At 37.9% G+C, this 20214-nt stretch overlaps 1 protein-coding gene across 1 annotated transcript in view; it reads right to left on the bottom strand.

The window, feature by feature from the left end:
* The window catches only part of PHLDB3 (pleckstrin homology like domain family B member 3), a 147092-nt gene extending 138198 nt beyond the window's left edge, over positions 1–8894 (bottom strand). The window contains 1 exon segment of the mRNA XM_053691087.1: positions 8700–8894. The gene's annotated coding sequence lies outside the window, so the exon portion shown is untranslated.
* Between the last annotated feature and the right edge of the window lie 11320 nt (positions 8895–20214).

Raw genomic sequence — 20214 nt, 5'->3', positions numbered from 1 at the left:
GTGCCCCCTAAGGTTGCCCTGACTACAAGGTAAAAGAATGTGCCCAGCAGCTGTCCCTACCCAGCTGGCATTGTAGTACAAAACAGTACAAATTCCTTATGTTCTTCAGGTGAATACCAAAGTGATTAAAACTTTTTGTAAATATTATTCCTGGGTACTTTCCATAGTAATTGAAGCAGGGAGAAGTTTTATGAATAAAAAACAAATAAAAATGCAAAGACATGCAGTGTGTACTGTAAACATTTGTTAAACACCCTCTGATGTCTCTAAACTCTGCTTTAATCTTATAGAGATCACCAAAACTGAATTTGCTGATGGGGGGGCATTAAGCTGGTGCAGGTGACAGTGTATCCCTGGTGCCTGGGTTTGTCAAGCCCTGATGTATGTATTTGATCTATGTGAATATCAAAATCAGGTGATAAAAGTAAAATAACTTAAGAGCCAAGGTTTTTTTGGCACCTGGGTTTTATCAAATTTAAATTTTATAAAGCTCATTTAAACAGTGTTTTATATATTTTCTTATACATACATATAATTGCTTTTCTTTTTTATGCATTATTAAACATGTTAGCAACATTTGTCCTTTTAAAGCCGTGTGGTCAGGTGGTCTATGAATTATATGGCACACCAGTCTGTCTGTATAGAGCGAGTCTCACTCACAATAAATTATTTACTACTACTGTAAGGAATTAGTTAACCCTCTCACATTCAAGCAAACCCAATCCTCACTGCACAACGCAAACAAATGCTAACAAGGAAAAGATAAAGAACAGGTGTCTTCAATTCTATATTTTTACTGGAGTGGGGGGAATGAAGCTGGGAAGTTTGAAGATTTCTGGTTACATTATAATTGTATCTATTTCTATATTTCATGTCAGTTTGCTAATGAACAACCATTCTGCCTTGTGTCTACAGCCAGTGCAAGCAGAACTTTGATCTTAGAAGCGGAGGACAAGCCTTTAGGGGCTTATCTTGCCCTGTTTTAAAAATGTCAGTTTAACCACTTCCTTTGTAACCCTTCCCCTGCCAGAAGGGTATAAGGCCATGAAAGGGTTTTCTAGCGGTTTGCAGAGCCTGACTGCTTTGCTGTGTAAGCGAAGCAATTCTTGGCAATGATTTGAATAGTCATAAGGTGAAATAAAACATAATTTCCCTAACCTTCCAATTCTACCTGATTTCCCTGTTTGACAGTTTTGCATAAACAGGATGGATACCTGTCTGTACCTGAAGGGATGAGTGTCAGGTGCTTTTGAGTAGCTATTATATAATGCTGACAGTCATATGTATTTTGTAATTTGTTATATAAATGAATGCCAATATGGCCGTGGGTAGCTGCATTCGGGTATTTTGGACACCAGGTTTATTAGTTCGAAAGTCAGTGTTCTCCCAAGGACCTTTTAAATGGGTGCACCACCCTGCTGATTTTACTAAGCACCCGGCTAAAACGTTAGCCAATATTAAGCTAAAATTAGCTAATATTAAAAGATTAATAATATTTATTGCACAAATGACCATTAAATACATTTATGTCAAATTAATTTGTGCTTAAGATAGAAAGAAATTTTATAATATTAGAAAATATTAAAATGCCCCCACCGGCTACATTATAATGCAGCCCAGCTGGCAAAATTTTCTGTGGAGAACTCTGAAAGTGCAACATAAAAAGGATCTGGATTTTCGCAGATCTTTATGCATTGCACTTTCACACTAATAAATCCGAAACTTCTTTCTACCGAACATACAATCACTGTGATAGGACGTATATTTATTTATATGCCAGCAGAATAACAGATCACACAAATTCTGGTATACAAGAAATGATTCACTTTACAAATGTATATTATTCTAAACACATAGTGTGGTACTACAGACATATTGATGAATAATTGAAAGAGTAATTGCCTTTAAGGAAGTGGCTTAACCTCTGTATTTTGTAAGTAGCAGCAAACTATAAGTGCCTTTCACAAAAAAGATAAGCTGCAACAGATCTTTAAAAATTAACAAGACTTTATTTCCATATTAAAAAGACAAAAAACAATCAATCCACCTCGTAGCTCAAAAATAGGCTGTTATGCGGTCTTACGCATTTTGGCGTTAGCCTTAATCATAGACCCTATCTCACCTGTGTGCTCTACCTTATTTTAAAGCCAGGGAAACTATTCTCATTGGTTAAAAGAAAAAAACCTCCTACTTTTTCCTTTTAAAATATATACATGCTGACATATTGCCATTTACATAGTGTTTTACACATATTGGACTAACAGTTGAAGGTCTGTACTTGCACCAGTATAACGGATGAACTGTGACCCTTTATATAAGGGCGATTTGCAGAGTGGGGTCGGGATTGTTTGCCTCTGTGGTGTAAGTCTGACACATTGTTTCTATACACAAACTATAAGTAAAATCTGTGACAAAGCATTGAGAGATGATACATAACCAAAAGGGCAGGGTTTACAACATATAAATAAGGTAGAATGTTTAGTTCTGCCGTTTACAAAGCTTTTCAATGTATGTATAAGCCACATGCAAAAATAAATAGATTGATTACAATAAATAATTATTTACTTACTATTACTAACAATAGCCACAATGTAAAGAATACATTTCTATTTCAGGATAACCTGGTTTCACCAATCTATTAACCATTACCACCCATGCTGGCAGACGTTTCGATGTAAACACACCCTTCCTGGGAAGCACATTTACTATTATGTTACTCTTTCGGGTCTTGTTTATTTAGCTAACAGGGCGTCTTATTTAAAGATTTCTGAAATAAATTCTCTTTTGTTTAAGGGACAGTAAACACTCAGAAGTTTAATTATGTGAAGAAAAACAATTTTTCAGTATACATGTATTATTTATTGTAACTTCCTTTATTGTGTGAAAATTAAAAAGGGACATTAAACACTAAATACATTTCATGCACTTCCATCTAATCATGGGTGCCGCCATTTTGGAACCTAAGCTTCTCTGCAGGTATCTGAAGGAGAGTTGCTGTACATGTTAAAAAATGTCAGCATCGGAATGCAGTGAAAAGCTAGATTTCAACATTGTAGCATGGGTTATAACCTCAATAATGTGCTTAGAAAATGTATTTAGAGTTTAATATTGATTTAAGAGCTTTTAAATTCTACCAAATAGAGAAAGTACATAGTAAGATTAACAAACCTAACCCTGCCACACATCTGTCTCTGGCTTCAGCTCTAATTCAGTAGAGAAGCTCATTTTAAGACTAGCAACCCTGCATCCCTGTGTTTAACCCCTACAAATGGGTTAAACACATAGTAGAAGTACAGCAGAATCAGCAGCACTTGTCACATGTTAAACTAGCGTGGTTGATTTGGGACCAGCTCTGTGTGTCTAGAGCGGTACGTCTACTGTGTGTATAACCCCTCTATGAGGGTTAAACACAGAGATGCAGGGTTGCTGGTCGTAAAATCACATGTTCTTACAAATTACAGGATGTCATTTTTTTTACTTTTAAAGCCCTTTAAAGTATCTTCCCTAGTAAAAACACTATTTTCTTCAAGCCATACAGACACAAATTTCTATAGTCATCTAGCCAGAAACAGAAGCATGCATTCATATCCAATTCTTCAAGTAGTGATAGATTTTGGGAGATAATTTTTGTTTCTGCCGTTTTAAAAATGGCTGAGGTGGATGCAGCGTAAGGCATTGTTTTTAAAGGGAGATCTTTAGTCTCTCTCCCCCCAGAGCACCAAGCATAGGGGGGTCCCACTGAGAATAATGCCCTGTGCAATAAAGCCTCTGGCTGTAAAACCAGATGGTCATTAATGCACGAGATGCAGTAGTTGGTGAACTGGATAAAAATGAACGAAACAAAGTCCCTATAATACAGTACTGAAGAGAGGGATGCATTACAGGGTCATTGAATACCTCTTGCTTTTGTGTAAAAAAAATTGTGCTTGTCCACACTCCCTAGAGAAGCAATTAAAGCCTATACCATTTTGAAGAACGCCTAGGTTACAATTCTTGATATTTTGCCTTACCAGAGCATGGGAAAAATACAAAATGTTGGCCAAATCTAGGGGTGTTTTATGCCCCTTTAATGCATCACTTAAAATTCTCCATGAATATGACACCCACAAATATGTTGTTGGAAAGGACACACCTGGACAAAATAAAACTAGATTTATTCAGCACAAAAACATTTTTCAAAAGCAATTGAGTGGTGTCTCTATAGCACTAATTATCTAGCAGATATTGAGGCCCATTTATCAAGCTCCGTACGGAGCTTGAGGGCCTGAGCCTGAAGACTCGCCAGAAACACAAGTTATGGAACAGCGGTCTAAAGACCGCTGCTCCATAACCCTGTCCGCCTGCTCTGATGAGGCGAATAGGAATCGCTGGAATTCAACCCGATCAAGTACGATCGGGTTGATTGACACCCCCTTGATGGCGGCCGATTGGCGACGAGTCTACTCTTGTGAGCTGCTGGTGCAATGCTGAATACGGAGAGCGTATTGCTCTCCGCATTCAGCGAGGTCTTGCGGACCTGCTCCGCACTGTCAGATCAGGTCCGCAAGACGTATGATACATAGGCCTCATCATGTATAGACAGTTTTTAACATATGCAATAAAGAAACAAAATATTAAACAGAACAGTATTTCCATCAATAAGGCACTCAAGATTCCTGTTCACAGAGGACTTTCTGAAAAACAAATATACCAGGCTTCTCCAACATGGGAAAGTCACTTCCTATTTTACCGAGTAATGGTATTTGTGACAGCTGTTGTAAATAAAGGTAATCAGATATCACTGGCATTAAGTTACCTGCTTAAGTCCCACAGATAACCTGGATATGTGCATTATAAGCATGTATTCAGGTAGAGTGCCTTGACATATCCCCGATACCTTTGTATTGTACAAGTGTGAGGATAGGCATTTTATATCTGGATAACATTTTGTTGCTACTGGTTTGAAATCTGAGTGTTATGTCTGGACCTACATAGGTCTAGAGGAAACATTTTCAAAACACACTAAGTGCTCATAGATCTGTCAAATATCTATGCACTGCAATCATTACAACAAAAATAATATTTAAAGGAACATGAAGCCCACAATTGTTTTTTCACAATTCAGATAGAGCATAACATTCAAAACAGCTTTTCCATTTTACCTCTTTTATATCATTTGGTTTGTTCTCTTGATATCTGTGTGGTAAAGATTACCTAGGTAGGTTTAGGAGCGAAGAGCTAGATGCTGGTTGGTGGCTGTATATACACACACACACCTCTTGCCATTGGCTTACAGATGTGTTCAGCTATCTCCCAGTAGTGCATTACTGCTCCTTCAATAAAGAATATCAAGAGAATGAAAGAAAAATTGATCATAGAAGTAAACTGGAAAGTTGTTTAAAAGTGCATGCTCTGGATGAATAAGTTTCATGCCCCTTTAAGGATCACATACATATATAGACGTCAAGAGAAATATTTAAAGTCTGAGTTGCTTCCTGTTTGTATAGAAACAGACAAATATGAAAGGACATAAAAGTCTAATTTGATATGCATCCTTACTGCATTTCCAGTTTAACAAGAAACATTTTTTCATAATACACTTTGTAGGCTTCTGAGAAAAGTTATCAGCCATTCTTTTGCACACTCGTGTTCCAGATGACAGAGGTGATGTCATGCAAGATTATCAGATGTGCTGGCAAACAGCATACCGGTGTATGCAATAACTTTTCTCTGCAAATTAAAATCTATTGGAAAACTTTATCTAGTCAAATTAAAAATGTACTATTGAGCATGTTAATATTGACTCGTATACAGAGCCAGACAGAATATTTTGGAGCTAGTCACACAATTTCTAGGTGCCAGGGAAGAAATGTATATATGTTGACTAATATATACACATGCTAGTTGTGTGTGTACAAGCCACCTAAATGATCCATAGAGTTTAAAACACATAAAAAGGGATAGTCTAGTAAACTTTCACGATTCAGATAGAGCATGCAATTTTAAACAACTTTCCAATTTATTCCTATCAAATTTTCTTTGTGCTCTTGGTATCTTTATTTGAAAAACCAAGAATGTATGCGTAGGAGCTGGCCCATTTTTGGTTCAGAACCTGGGTAGTGTTTGCTGATTGCTGGCTAAATGTACCCACCAATCAGCAAGCTCTACCCAGGGTTCTGAACCAAAAAATGGCCAGCTGCTTACATTCTTGGTTTTTCAAATAAAGATACTAAGAGAACAAAGAAAATTTGATAATAGGAGAAAATTAGAACATTGCTTAAAATTGCATGCCCTATCTGAATCATGAAAGAAAAACATTGGGTTTCAAATCCATTTAAAGTGAAAGTAAATCCTAGCGTTTTCTGAATGCTAGGATTTACTATTGAAACAAATAAGATACTTCATGTAGAAAGCTCCTTTATTTGATTCAATCGATCGCCGCTTTAAAGCCTTAAAAAAAAAAAAAAATACTTTGTATTGACAGATATACTTCTGTACATATAAAGTATCAAAAGATGCTTTAAAGTTAAAAAAAAAAAAAAAAAAACTAACTGAACCAAATCCACAAAAGGATTAAAGGTATAAATATCAGAATAACCGCTATTGCTATATTCACAAGTTAATCGCTGTATCCTAAATATCGCAAAAATTATTTTGCTAATATGCTGTTTTTGAAACATCAAATGAGAACCTGCTAAATACAAAAATCAGAAAGACAAAATGTTTACACATCAAATGCTACTCTAATGGCTGTGACACACTGCAAGCGATGCGGCGCAAGGCGAAACAGTTGCTCTGCGTCGCTTCTGAAGTTCAGATATTTCATCTCTGAGCGCTCAGCTACACGACCTGACGCAGCAGAGTGCACAGAGATGAAAAGGCAGGACACACTGAGCGCGCACAGCCGCATCTACATGCTGCGCGCCGCTCCGCTTGCAGTGTGTCACATATACTGTGTGCTCACACACCACAGAAATTGTGCCTGAAAATATTGAGTTCAGTATACACATAATTAATTGTGCATACACATATCCAAGGAAAAAAGTGCTGCTTACACATACGTGTGTGTGTGTGTATCAGAAGAGTATGTTCTCAATATTATATATGGTTACACACAGTCACACAATGCACTCATTGTATACACAAGGGCAATTACTGTGTATGCACATCCAGGCATTTCCACTGCATAAAAGTGAGTTGTATCCATTAACACCACCAATTTACCACTCAAAACTTTAGTTACATATTGTTCATTTATAGATAGCAAAGAACTTTACCAGCATATAGAACATAATCACATTTTGGAAATCTCTTACATTTTGTTTAAAAAAATAATCCTATGAAGATTTGTATATAGCTTCATATAAAACCTTTATACAGATACTTTACCAGTGTAATAACTACTAGGTACACAATTACCAAGAGATAAATACTGTACCAGTGTAATAACTACTAGGTACACAATTACCAAGAGATACACACTTTACCAGTGTAATAACTACTAGGTACACAATTACCAAGGGATAAACACTTTACCAGTGTAATAACTACTAGGTACACAATTACCAAGAGATACACACTTTACCAGTGTAATAACTACTAGGTACACAATTACCAAGGGATAAACACTTTACCAGTGTAATAACTACTAGATATACAATTATCAAGAGATAAATACTGTACCAGTGTAATAACTACTAGATACACAATTACCAAGAGCTAAACACTTTACCAGTGTAATAACTACTAGGTACACAATTACCAAGAGATAAATACTGTACCAGTGTAATAACTACTAGATATACAATTATCAAGAGATAAATACTTTACCAGTGTAATAACTACTAGGTACACAATTACCAAGAGATAAATACTTTACCAGTGTAATAACTACTAGGTACACAATTACCAAGAGATAAATACTTTACCAGTGTAATAAATACTAGATATAAAATTACCAAGAGATAAATACTGTACCAGTGTAATAACTACTAGGTACACAATTACCAAGAGATAAATACTTTACCAGTGTAATAACTACTAGGTACACAATTACCAAGAGATAAATACTTTACCAGTGTAATAACTACTAGGTACACAATTACCAAGAGATAAATACTTTACCAGTGTAATAACTACTAGATACACAATTACCAAGAGCTAAACACTTTACCAGTGTAATAACGACTAGATATAAAATTACCAAGAGATAAATACTGTACCAGTGTAATAACTACTAGATACACAATTACCAAGAGCTAAACACTTTACCAGTGTAATAACGACTAGATATAAAATTACCAAGAGATAAATACTTTGCCAGTGTACTAACTACTAGATACACAATTACCAAGGGAGTAAGTTATTTAGTGCCCTGCTTGACGAGAGATTTATATGCTGCTGCTCTATAAGAGAAGATCACAACTACTTCTTTTCACCGCCATAGAGTACTTTGAAATGCATGTGATACTTATTTTATACTTGTTTAGGTTTTATATCGCTATGATAACCCACCCAGTGTTTTAAATTAATGGTATACGATATTATGAAATACCAGTTATAGGGGCAACATTACATCAAGCATCAAATACAATTTAAATATTTATTTTATAAAAAAAAGTTACTATGGGCAACTTGAAGTCTTTTTTGACCCTCAGCTTTAATTGTGTATGACCTCTCCATACCCTTGCTGACCTATGTAAAGCTGAATGGATCCTTACCGTGTATCTGCTCACAGCTGGCTGTTCTCCTCTCCCCGGGGCAAAGTCTGTCTCCCAGTAGACAAGTCCAGTGAGTGACAGCAAATCACGCAGCTCCACAGCACTCACTGCCACTAATAAACAATCACTCCAACAAGTGTTCTGGAGCTCACAAACCATCTACTAACCCTGCACCAAGCACTGTGTGTGACAGAGTGAATGATTCACAGAGCCCTGACTGCACGGTACCCGCCCCCTGACACTCCCCCCGCACGTTAGTTTATTTGAAATGTGACCATGTGCAGACCCCTTTACCTCACTGCAGCTCCCTGTGCCCCATTCCCCCCACCCCTATAAACCCTCTTTGTATTATGTGTATTGTTTACAAGTTGCTACTTGATTTTAGTCTAATAACAACAAAAAGGTATTAACCTTCAGAGAGTAAAATAAATTAAAATTAGATAATATTTAAACTGGAGATGACAGTAATACCTGTTTGGAGCTTTTATTTTTTAGCACGTATATAAAAAGGAATATAAAGTGGTGCATATAACTGTATTGTGGCAAATGTACTACAAACTAACTGCATTGTGTATAAGACTATAAAACAACACCATTACTCCAGCTTTAAAACAATTCTACACTGTACTTAGCTTGTATGAGCCAATTCTATAGGATTATATAACTACATTTTAGCTTGTGGCTGTCTGCACACAGATGCTTAATGGGATATGGAAGAAGTGCAAATGCATCATATTCCCTCTAGAGTATTATAAAATGTAGTTTTATTAAAGTGCATACTTTTTCATTACAGAAAAAAATCTACATTTCAGTCAAAACTGTATGTTTGTAATAAATACATAGATAGATGATAGATAGAGATAGATAGATAGATAGATAGATATGATAGATAGATAGATAGATAGATAGATAGATAGATAGATAGATAGATAGATAGATAGATAGATCATAGATAAATACAGAAAGATAGACAGATATAGGTAGATTAGATAGATGATGTAAAAAGCAATCACATTAGCCAAAATTGAAAATGAAAGTAAAGACTAATTGCAAAGGATTCTAAGTCAAACCCTAAAAGGTTTTCTTAAGTACATAAATGGCAAAAAATCTAAGAAGGAGAATATAGGTACATTAAAATGCGTTGGAGAAGGCTGAGGTACTAAACCAATTCTTTTCTTCAGAATACACAAGAGAGGAACCAACGGAGGATACTTTAAAACAAAAAAGACCATACATGCCCATATGTCTGAGTATCATGGGAAATGTAGTTCCAAAACATCAGGAGAGCCAAGATTGCTGACCCCTGGTCTAGAGCAGGGCTCGACAAACCCAGGAGCCAGGGAGCCACTGGCTCCTGGAATTTTACCCCTGGCTCCTAACTTTTTGGGTTATTCTCCATATATCTATTTTCAAATACCAGTGTCAGGCTCCTAAAAGTAGGTCTGGCTCCTTAATATTCTTACTGGCTCTTAAATCTTAACATATTTGTTGACCCCTGGTCTAGAGGATATCAGGAAACAACTGGATAATATTAAAGGGCCAGTAAACCCACAAAATAATGTTATATAATTCTGCACATAGAGCGTGAGCGAGTTACATTGAGTTTAATGGCGCAATCGGGGTGGCTGTGAATAGACAGCGTGCCCAATGCGCAGGCCCGGACTGGCCATAGTAGGCCAGTCCGGGCCCACTGCAACCTCACACGGCATACAATTTTTTTTTTGAGAAATCAATTTTTTTTTGTAGTAAATGTAAAATATTTTTATTGGCAATGGTAACTCAGTGTTTATACTTTAATATCTACTGTCTGCACCCCACGGCCACGTCTACTAGTACTTCAGGGGCCAGGGCCGTCATACAAGCACTCGGCCGCACAGGCGCACTGCTTCTGGCGTGGGTCTGAGGCTGAGCACACTGCGAGTGACGTCACAGACTCACAGCCACACACACGCCCTGCATGCGGCTGCACTACGCTCATGCCGCTTGCCGGGTCCACGTGATACACAGAGGCTCAGGCTGCAAGACAGACTAGTGCTGCGGCTGACTGTGTGTCACGTGCGTGTCGGTGTGTCAGTGGCTGGAGGCCAGAAACATGCTGCCGCCAGGCCAGGTGGGTCCCCTGAGTCCTCCATAGGCTGGCTCCATCTCATTTTCCCCAGACTAGTCCAGTCCAGACTCCAGACCATGGGCATTCCGTAAGGCCGGGGGGCTAGTGAGCAGCGCCACTAGTGATGATGAAGACTCAAGGCTATGATGACTCAGCAGGTGGCCGGCAGCAGCTGCAGGCAGGTAGGAGGTTTGGACTAGTGAGAGGGAGTGACTGTAATAAATAACACTGAGACTGCAATGCGCTTAGAGGAAACAAACAGACCCGCTCAGTAGAGCCAGGAGCGGCTTACTGTGAATTTAAATTTCGTAGCATTTTTTCACTTTAATCTTTTAAGGTACAAAGTTTGTGCTAAGCTGATGTTATATAATTCTGCACTATGTGCAGAATTATATAACATTATTTTGTGGGTTTACTGGCACTTTAAGGTAAATAAAACGCCAGGTCCAGTTGGAATACACCCAAAGGGTTTTACAGGAACTTAGCACTGTTATAGACAAACCTTTACTCTTAAATGGACAGTCAACTAAAAAAAATGTATTGTTTAAAAAGATAGATAATCCCTTTATTTCCCATTCCCTAGTTTTGCACAGAAAATATGGTAATACACTTTTTACCTCTGTGATTACCTTGTATCTAAGCCTATTCTAACTGCCCCCTGATCACATGACTTTTTATGTATTATCTATTGACTTGCCTTTAAGCCAATAAGTGCTGTGTTGTGCACAACTTCACGGAGTGAGCACAATGTTATCTCTATGGCTCACATGAACTAGCACTCCCCTGTTGTGAAAAGCTAATAAAAAGCATGTGAGGTTTTCTTTAGCGGCTTAGAAACAGGCAGAAATTTAGAGGTTTAAAGGTTATAAAGTATATTAATATAACAATGTTGGTTGTGCAAAGCTGGAGAATGGGTAGTAAAGTCCATTATACTCAGGCATAGTACCCCAGGACTGGCGTAAAGCTGATCTGGTGCCACTCTTCAAAAAGGGAAGCAGGGCTGATCCAGGAAGCTATAGACCAGTTAGTCTGACATCAATAGTGGGGAAGATACTTGAAGGGATTATAAGGGATTATATTGATGAGTATATTCATACAAACAAGATTATGGGACCGATTTTACAAGGGCCGAATGGCCCTGAATGTAACTGTTTCCGCACGAGCCTTCAGGCTCGCCGGAAACAGGAGTTAAGAGGCAGCGGTCTTAAGACAGCTGCTCTTTAAAGGGACACTTAAGTCAAAATTAAAATTCATGATTCAGATACAGCATGTAATTTTAAACAACTTTCCAATTTACTTCCATTAACAAAATGTACACAGTCTTTTAATATTTACACTTTTTAAGTCATCAGCTCCTACTGAGCATGTGCAAGAATTCACAGCATATACGTACATGCATTTGTGATTGGCTGATGGCTGTCACATGATACAGGGGAGTGGAAATAGACATACGTTTGCAATTTATTTTTTAAAAATATACTACTCATTTGAAGTTCAGACTAAGTGCTATTGCATTGTCTTCTTATCATGCATTTGTTGATTATGCAAATCTACTGTATTGACTGGTCCTTTAACTCGCACACCTCCTCTGAGGCGGCAGACATCAATCCGCCCGATCGCATACGATCGGTTTATTGACACCCCCTGCTAGCAGCCGATTGGCCGCAAATTTGCAGGGGAAGGCATTGCACAAGCAGTTCACCAGAACTGCTTGTGCAATGATAAATGCCTACAGAGTATGCTGTCGGCATTTATCAATGTGCGGCGGACATGAGCCGCTACAGCGGACCATGTCCGCTCACACTTTATTAACCCCTTAATGACAACTGACGTACCAGGTACGTCCTGCAAAAACTTGCAGTTAGTGACAATGGATGTACCTGGTACGTCAGTTGTCTAAGAGAGTGCTGGAAGCGATCGCAATCGCTTCCAGCAGCTCTCAGGGTATTGCAGTGATGCCTCGATATTGAGGCATCCTGCAATACCCTTTAAAAAGCATCCGATGCAGAGAGAGCCACTCTGTGGCCCTCTCTGCACCGGTAGCGATGGGGCCGTTCGTTGGTGGGTGGGAGCTTACAGGGAGGAGGGTGGGCGGCCCATCGCTACCCGGCATCCGGTTCCTTCAAGTGCATTGTGCACGCTGGATGGCGGGAGCGTGCGGGGGGGGCTGCGTGCACGCGTGCGCGTGTGTGTGTGTGTGTGCGCGCGCGCGCAGCAATCACTGGCACTGCCATCAATGAATTTTGGTAAGAGGGAGGGGGGCAGCAAACAGTAAATTTTTTTTAATAATAATAGGATCTGGTAGGGTTAGGGGGGGTGGGGGTACTGGGGGGGGGGCAGCTACACTACAGAAAAAATGAAAAAAAAACATTTAAAAATAAAAAAAAAACACTTTATTTTTTGGGGAAAACTGGGTACTGGCAGACAGCTGCCAGTACCCAAGATGGTGGCAATTAGGTAGGTGGGGAGGGTTAGAGAGGTGTTTGGGGGGGATCAGGGAGGTTGGGGGTTAAGGCAGGGGTCCATCACAGCTGAATAATTTAAAAAAAAAAAAAAAAAAAAAACACCTTTTATTTTAGTAATGGCAGACTTTCTGCCAGTACTTAAGATGGCGGGGACAATTGTGGGGTGGGGGAGGGAAGAGAGCTGTCTGGGAGGGATCAGGGGGTGGGATGTGTCAGGTGGGAGGCTAATCTCTACACTAAAGCTAAAATTAACCCTGCAAGCTCTCTACAAGCTACCTAATTAACCCCTTCACTGCTGGGCTTAATACAAGTGTGGTGCGCAGCAGCATTTAGCGGCCTCCTAATTGCCAAAAAGCAACGCCAAAGCCATATATGTCTGCTATTTCTGAACAAAGGAGATCCCAGAGAAGCATTTACAACCATTTGTGCCATAATTGCACAAGCTGTTTGTAAATAATTTAAGTGAGAAACCTAAAATTGTGAAAAATGTCACTTTTTTTTTTATTTGCTCGCATTTGGCGGTGAAATGGTGGCATGAAATATACCAAAATGGGCCTAGATCAATACTTTGGGTTGTCTACTACACTACACTAAAGCTAAAATTAACCCTTCAAGGTCCCTACAAGATCCCTAATTAACCCCTTCACTGCTGGGCATAATACACGTGTGGTGCGCAGCTGCATTTAGCGGCCTTCTAATTACCAAAAAGCAACGCCAAAGCCATATATGTCTGCTATTTCTGAACAAAGGGGATCCCAGAGAAGCATTTACAACCATTTGTGCCATAATTGCACAAGTTGTTTGTAAATAATTTCAGTGAGAAACCTAAAGTTTGTGACAAAATTTGTGAAAAAGTGAACAATTTTTTTTATTTGCTCGCATTTGGCAGTGAAATGGTGGTATGAAATATACCAAAATGGGCATAAATCAATACTTTGGGTTGTCTTCTAAAAAAAAATATATACATGTCAAGGGATATTCAGGGATTCCGGACAGATATCAGTGTTCCAATGTAACTAGCGCTAATTTTGAAAAAAAGTGGTTTGGAAATAGCAAAGTTCTACTTGTACTTATTGCCCTATAACTTGCAAAAAAAGCAAACAACATGTAACCATTGGGTATTTCTAAACTCAGGACAAAATTTAGAAACTATTTAGCATGGGTGTTTTTTGGTGGTTGTATATGTGTAACAGATTTTGGAGGTCAAAGTTAGAAAAAGTGTGTTTTTTTCCTCATATTTTATATATTTTTTATATTAAATTATAAGATGTGATGAAAAAAATGGTATCTTTAGAAAGTCCATTTAATGACGAGAAAAACGGTATATAATATGTGTGGGTACAGTAAATGAATAAGAGGAAAATTACAGCTAAACACAAACACTGCAGAAATTTAAAAATAGCCATTGTCATTAAGGGTAAGAAAACTGAAAAATGGTCCGGTCATTAAGGGGTTAAATTGGCCCCATAGAGTTCAAATCAGCATTGTTTTTCTGAGAAATAGATCAAGTCAAACTAATCCAATTAGATTATACGAAGAAGTAAGTAAAAATATAGATAAAGGGGAATCAGTTGATGTGATATACTAAGATTTTGCAAAGGCGTTTGATACAGTGCCACATGAGAGATTAACGTACAAAACTAAGGAATCTGGAATGTCTAAAAATGTTAGCTCATGGATAAATAACTGTATAAAAGACAGGGAGCAACGAGTAGTAGTAAACGGATCATACTCAGATTGGACAAAGGTAATCAGTGGAGTCCCCCAGGGATCAGCACTGGGCCGTTCTTTTTAATATTTTTAATAATGACTTGGAGCAAGGATTAAATAGCCACATCTCTATTTTTTTAGATTATACAAAGTTGTGTAAGGTCGTTAGGTCAGAGCAGGATGAACTTGCGTTACAAGGGGATCTGCAAAAATTAGAAGTATGAGCAGGAAATGGAAAATGAGATTTAATACGGGAAAATGCAAGATTTTACATTTTGGAAGTAAAAATAAGCAGACATTGTATTATTTAAATGGGACTAGATTTAGCAAACAGAGGAGGAAATGGATTTTGGAGTAGTAATAGATAACAAGCTAAAGATGGGTGTACAATGTAGGGCAGCGGCTTCTAAGGCTAATAAGATACTAGCACGTATTAAATAATCCTGTCACTATATAAATCCCTGGTAAGACCTCACCTTGAGTGTGGAGTGCAGTTCTGGGGACTGATCTCAAAAAAAGACATAACAGACTTAGAAAAAGTTCAGAGAAGGACCACAAAGCTAAAAAGGGGAATGGAGAATTTCAGCTATGAGGAGAGGTTGGCCAACCTGGGTCTGTTTTCTCTAGAAAAAAGGTGCTTGAGAGGTGACATGATTACTTTATATAAATATATTCAAGGCCCATATACAGAGATGGCAGAAGCTCTATTTATTCCAAGAAAATTTTTATGACAAGAGGTCACAATTTAACACTGGAGGAAAGGAGATGTATTTACATGCAACGGAAACCTTTTTTCACTGTAAGAGCAATAAAATTGTGGAACTCATTACCAAAGGAGGTAGTGAATGCCAATACCTTAGATACATTAAAAAATGGTTTGGATACATTTATGGCTAGAAACAGAATTCATGGATATGATTGCTTGTGTTAAATAGGTCACCTGTTACTGGGATTAATGTAAGCTTGACCGGAGCTTTTTTAAGTATATTAGATTTGTATAGGTTGAACTTGATGGACTTTGTTCTTTTTTTTTCAACCTCATCTACTATGTTACTATGTTACTATGATAGATAGATCAGTGGTCTCAAAGTACTGGCCCTGGGGCCATATGCGGCCCTCAAGATAGTTTCATTTGGCCCTCACTTGTTTATTAGGTAAATTATTAATTTGTTCAGGTCAGTTTGTTTTTTAAGGGTTCTAAGAGGTGTAACTAGTTGATGTTCTATACAGGCACTCACGAGCTAGATAAAGACAAGCATGCATTGTCCAGTGTAGACTCTGCTTAGCTAAATGTCACTTTTTACACAATTATACAGTTTTAGAATAATTACTTCATTTGGCATTCACAAGATAACTATAGACAACTGTGTATATTTATTGTGGGTTACAACTCCCACCATGCACCACTACTTAGGTAAATGTCACTTCCCGTTCCTAGAATATCCAGTTCCAGAGCACTAACTTTGTTCAAGTGGCCCCCATGGGAGAAGGGTATACAGTTATATATACAGTTTTAGAATAATTACTTAATTTGGCATTCACAAGATAAATATAGAAACATGTGTATATTTATTGTAGGCTACAACTTCCACCATGCACCACTACTTAGGTAAATGTCATATCCAGTTCCAGACCACTCACTCTGTTCAAGCGGCACCCATGGGAGAAGGGTACTTGGCCAGTGCCCCTCAGATACACTGAGCTTGATACCCCTGGATTAGTTAGATAGAAAAATGCTTCTTGAAGGCTCTACAATCACTGTTTAAATGTGGCTGCATTGGGCAAGTAAACAAATTACTTTATATGCCCTGATCACAATAAATGCTATCACTGAAGCAGTGATAGCTTATACTTTAAGCATTTTTGACAATTAAAGGAACATGAAACCCAAACATTTTATTTCATGATTCAGATAGAGCATACCATTTTTTATTTTTTTTTAAATATTTATTTTTCACATTTTCAGTCAATACATACAGAAAAGAAAATAATTAGCAAAATAGACATAAATTGTAGAGACGCAGCTCCAGTTTGTTCTGTCATTGTCTTGGAGACACAGCTCCGACTTTGAAAATAAACAATTTCTGAACATAACTTGATCAGTGTAATGTCTTATTCTATATTTACATTTGACTTTCATAACTAGCTACCTCTATAACCATAATGAACCAGAACATATATAAATAAAAAAAAAAAATAGATGACCCCTCTCCCCTGAGCTCCTGCTCCCCACCAGCCCCACCGATAATATACTGCTTGATAATTATGATTCTTCCCCACTGCCTCTCCTATTATCCCTCTACTGTTGTGGGAGCTCTCCTAATATTAGGAGCGACAATGTTATTGATTTCTGAGAAGGGGTTATAAATTGGATCTAATAAGGGCCCTATATCTAAGAACAATCTGTAGACTAATTCTGATAATACCATTTACAAGAATTTAAACTAAATAATAACCTTTTGACCCTTGTGGGTCCTCTATTTCAACTATCTTGTCTTGGCCCGTTGTTATATTCTGAGTAATTTTACCTATATAGTTCCGTAATCTGTTACTTAACTATTATTTGGTTTACATTTGCAATTCAGCTACTCCCTTGCGGGAGCTCGGAACATTAATTATGATTAGTATAAACCGGAAGGAGGGGGGGATGGGCAACCCAGGGAGGGGCACGGGGGAAGGGGGAAGGGGACGAGAGGGAGAGAAAGAAAAAAAAAAAAAAAAAAAAAAGGAAAAATGATTCTTGGAAGAGAGAGGATAGTTTAGTTGTTACTTTCTCTTCACATCTTCATTTTCAGTGTCTTTACCAAATTCCTAGGAGAACTATATCTGAGTTCCTAAATGGATAAATTAAATGATCTATTTCTTCTTTTGGAAGGGTCTTTATAAATGCTGCCCATTTTTGGAAAAATCTATTGATATCTTGTGGTTCAAATAGTTTTGAGTCATACTGTTCTAAGATGCATTGCTTTTTTATGCAATTTATAATTTCTGATATGCTAGGGGTTGAAGTTTCTTTCCATTTTTTAAACAGTAAATATCTTGCTGCTAATATAGTAATATTAACAATAAATTCTTTATCTAAAGAAGGTCCTTCTTCTGTTCTAAGAAATATTATTTTTATATATGAGAGCGCAACATGGGTAATACCTATTCTCCTATCAAACCAAAATTCCACCTTCTTCCACATTGCTCTAACCTTTGGGCATTCCCATAGCATATGCTTAAGATTAGCTGCAACAAGTGAGCATTTTGAACATTTATTAAATTGAATATTCCCCCATCTATATCCCTTTTCCGGGGTAATATATGTCATATATAGTAGTTTCAGGTGTGACTCCCTCCATGTAGAGGAAAGTGTTGTCTGTTTAACGATTGATATGGATACTTGGGAGAATCCCTCATCTAGTCGAAGTGGGTCTATAATTGAATCCCATTTCAGTTCTATTTTTGTTATATTAGTTGGTCATTTATTTGCATTGAGTAATTGATAGCAAGGAGAGATAGACATCTGGCCTTTTTTAACCAGCAATAACCATTTCTCTAATGATCCTAACGACCAATTCCAGCCTGATGTACTAGTTAACTTCCAAGTATAATGTCTTAACTGAAGGTAGATAAAAAAATCTTTTTGTGGGATATTAAATTCACTCCTAAGATCATTAAATGATTTAATGCAGTTCCCTGTTGTATCTATTAATTGTGCTACCCTTTCGAGTCCTTTTGTCTGCCATCTTTGGAGGGGTGATATTTGTAATCCTAATTCAAACTGCGGGTTACCCATTAGGGGTAAGTAATTTGAGATTTTTTCATTAACTTTTAATAGGTTGCAGATCTTTAGCCACGCTTTTATTGGAACAATAATAGAGTGAAATTTCTTAATCTCTCTTGGTATATCAGTGATTTTATTATGAATTAACGCTGTAGGGAGATAGGGGAAGGTTATACTCCTCTCTAAGTCATTGTCTGTTACGTAATCTTTACAATGAATCCAATCTGTTACTATACGGGCTAAAAAAACAAGATTATATAAACATAGATCAGGTAAGGCACATCCTCCATATTTTATAGGAAGGGACAATTTTTCAAGAGCAATTCTAGGTTTCTTGCCATGCCATATAAATTTTCTAAGTGATATATTTAAGAGTCTTAAATCTTTTTGCTTTAATAGGATCGGTATATTCTGACATATGTAAAGGATTTTTGGCAATAGTATCATTTTGTATAAAGCAATTCGGCCAGAAAGAGAGATGGGAAGGTTCTGCCAATTCTTCAATGTATTTCTAGTAGTTTCTAAGATTGGAGAAATGTTGAGAGAATACCACTGTTCTGGATTTGAGGAAATTATAATACCTAGGTATTTAAATGAATCAGTTGCAATTTTAAGCGGAATATTTTCTATAGGTTGTTTCGGGTGAGTTAACCAATACAGCTCAGACTTATTAGTATTTATCCTATATCCCGAGAATGAGCTAAACTGTGATATAATAGACAATAATTTGGGGATATTTCTCTGGATATTACTCATATATATTAGGATGTCATCCGCATATAATGAGATTTTCAATTCCTTTTTCCTTATTTTAATTCCTTCAATGTCCTGCCTAATTAAGGCCTAGATTTAGAGTTCGGCGGTAGCCGTCAAAACCAGCGTTAGAGGCTCCTAACGCTGGTTTTGGGCGCCCGCTGGTATTTGGAGTCAGTGATTAAAGGGTCTAACGCTCACTTTACAGCCGCGACTTTTCCATACCGCAGATCCCCCTACGCCATTTGCGTAGCCTATCTTTTCAATGGGATCTTCCTAACGCCGGTATTTAGAGTCGTTTCTGCAGTGAGCGTTAGAGCTCTAACGACAAGATTCCAGCCGCCTGAAAATAGCAGGAGTTAAGAGCTTTCTGGCTAACGCCGGTTTATAAAGCTCTTAACTACTGTACCCTAAAGTACACTAACACCCATAAACTACCTATGTACCCCTAAACCGAGGTCCCCCCACATCGCCGCCACTCGATTAAAAATTTTAACCCCTAATCTGCCGACCGCCACCTACGTTATACTTATGTACCCCTAATCTGCTGCCCCTAACACCGCCGACCCCCTGGATTATATCTATTAACCCCTAACTTGCCCCCCACAACGTCGCCGCAAGCTACTTAAAATAATTAACCCCTAATCTTCCGACCGCAAATCGCCGCCACCTACGTTATCCCTATGTACCCCTAATCTGCTACCCCTAACA

Source organism: Bombina bombina, chromosome 8 (genome assembly GCF_027579735.1).
Source record: "Bombina bombina isolate aBomBom1 chromosome 8, aBomBom1.pri, whole genome shotgun sequence".
In the NCBI taxonomy this organism is placed as follows: domain Eukaryota; kingdom Metazoa; phylum Chordata; class Amphibia; order Anura; family Bombinatoridae; genus Bombina; species Bombina bombina.
This window is presented reverse-complemented; position numbering and strand designations above follow the sequence as displayed.